The following is a 2638-nucleotide window of genomic DNA, read 5'->3' as shown; positions in this document are numbered from 1 at the left end:
GCTACAACACCCCCCCCCAAAACAAAAAAATACTCCCCCCAACAAAAACCCCAAGGCCCATTTGATTTTTATTGCTAAATGTCACTTGTCCCAAAGTTTGCAAGCAGCCACAAGAAATTTCTTTATTAGAACATTAGGAAAAGCACTCAGAAAGTAACCACACCATCCACAAGTTACACAACAGGACTACACAAAATAACAGAGCAGCTCACACCTGACGCTTCACTTTGGTCTGAAAAACACTGGCAATGAACCAATAAAACCAAATCAATCATGGTAATTCTTAGTTTCCTCCACATATTCCCTTGCCCAAATTGTGCAAACTACAAACATACATCTAAATTCCAAGCTGCTGTTTTCCCCAGTTGGTACACGTGTTTTGAGTGAAGTGCATACTTCCAGATCCATCTTCTGTGTCTCGTAGCTTTTTGAGAGCACCTTTATTTTTCTGAAAATGGATGAGCTTCCGAAAATGCCGCCTCACCTATTTTTATTTTCTTCCCTGGGACAAGCATACAGTTGCATACGCAGACAAATATATCATGAACAATTATCCATTCTCAACTATGGTCCTGACTGGACATCTTGGAAGTTTATTCATGGGCACACAGTCCAAGCAAACTGATCACAGCAGCCACCCACATCCGTACATTTTACAGACAAAAGCTGACGATCTTCTTCAGGTGACGACTAAGAACAACTGCCTTCTTATCTCCAGGCTAAACAACTGCTCTGAACCCTCTCCATATCCATCATCTCAATTTCAGGTCACATCTGCTTGCAAATTTTGGAGTTAGACTCTGCACATGATCTAATTTCCAAGGCTCCAAACAATTTTCTAAGCTCCTTTTCACAGTTTCCTAGGAGAGCTGCACTGAACAGTATATTCTGTTCTCAGGACAAAGGCCAAAAGACTGATAGTGACAGACTGCTTGCACCTAAACTTTCCTGTCTGAGCACTGATCACTCCAAGGTAAGATACTTTAAAAGATCACGGCAGGATCTTTGTCTTAGCTCCGCAGTGACCACAAATCCAAGTGTGTGAAATGCACACTGGGAATGGTGGGATGGCACATCAAGGCCTCCAGAAACCTCCAGAAAATTTCTCTCTCCCTTCGTGCTGTGAAAAAGCTGAGCTTAACCAGGAGTTAATCAGAGCCACTGCACCATCGTAGCTATGGCTCCTCTTCACAGGGAAGGACGAGTTTGCTTGCAGGGCAGGAGAGTGTGGTCAAGGCTCCAAGGATCCTTGTATGGGGCTGAGCACAGACTGAGATAACAAGAAAAAGTCCTGGGAGTGCAGCAGAATCTAGTTGGAGATTCAGGATTTTTATAGAAGAACAACACTGCTGGAAGAACCAGATTACTGGAGCTTGGGCTACAAGGCTGTGGTGATTTATTTTTTTCTTTGTTTCTTTCATTTTGAGGAAGGAATAAGGGGGAGGCAGGGTCTGGGGCTGGGTATGGAGAGAAAAATCAAAGTAAAGACAGCCTGAATGAAAGGGAAGGCAATTGCACAGCTATACTGGCAACTCTCAAATCACTCTCCATATCCAGCTAGGATCTCTGTACTGAATCTTCCGCCCTTCAATTTCTAACATGTCAATCCAGTGTTCTGCCAGCAGCTCAGCTATACCACAACCAACTCCTAGTTCATTTTTCCTTTGGGATGTTTTGCTCACCTTCAGCACAGTGGAGAATGTGTCATGTCCTCTCAATCTTTTCAGATGCTTCCTTCTATTCTCTTTTTACCTCAGACAGCTGTTAAGCCTTGCCTTTCTCTCTACAGTTTTTTGAAATCCAGGTCCTTCTTTCTATCTATGCATAAAACTTGAGCTGTAAAGCTCAATCTCTTTTGGATCTCCTCAGGCACGCTATAACACCATTCAGTCAATTTAAAAGGCAGCTGTTGAGATTAGCTTGCTTTCTTATTGCTCATCGCTTCTTCAGACCACTTTGCTGGCCCTTTTCCATCTGTAATCTGAAATCCAGCTCTCCAAAGTTGTATCACAGCTTCTCTCCCACATTTCATTTCTTGTTTGTCTTATATCAGCCCCTCTCTATCCACCACAGCTCCGTGCGGCTCCTCCCTCTGTTAAGCTAAGCACACAAAAGCAGCAAGTCTGTCCTGGAATTTCCTTCAGAAGCACCGGCTTCTGCCATGGAGGTCTCCTCATGAAGTTACCACTACTCAGTTGCCCTACCCAAACCAAACAACAGCTCAAGAGGAAACTTGAGACTTAAATATATGGGAAGGTAATCAAAGGAACGGTATCATGACACCTAAATCACGTCACTATGTATTACAGCAATTGTAATCCTCTCTTCCGCCTTCCTGTCTCCCTGCTGCTCCCAGCCAGTTAAGCCATTTCTTAAAATAGACTGCAACCTCTGAGAAGTAGTGTCTGTGTCTTAATTCCAGGTGCATTTAGAGGTCAACACAGCAGATGCACCATCACGAATCGCTTGTTTGGAGTAAGGTACATGGTTTGTACCCTACCAACAGGCCTCCAGCATATCCAAGTTCCTTTGAGCACATTTTACTTCTCAACAAATCTCAAGGAATCAAAAAGAGCATCCTGACTAGTGGCTCTGTCAGTCTCATTGCTTCAGCCTGTCACCTTGCTTCCCGCTCTTC

General features: G+C 43.7%; 1 protein-coding gene across 1 annotated transcript in view; it reads right to left on the bottom strand.

The window, feature by feature from the left end:
- Window positions 1–2638, bottom strand: part of ARHGAP10 (Rho GTPase activating protein 10) — a 146561-nt gene that overhangs the window by 82144 nt on the left and 61779 nt on the right. The gene's annotated exons all lie outside the window — the stretch shown is intronic.

This window comes from Buceros rhinoceros, unplaced genomic scaffold, assembly GCF_000710305.1.
Source record: "Buceros rhinoceros silvestris isolate BGI_N320 unplaced genomic scaffold, ASM71030v1 scaffold1112, whole genome shotgun sequence".
NCBI lineage: Eukaryota > Metazoa > Chordata > Aves > Bucerotiformes > Bucerotidae > Buceros > Buceros rhinoceros.
This window is presented reverse-complemented; position numbering and strand designations above follow the sequence as displayed.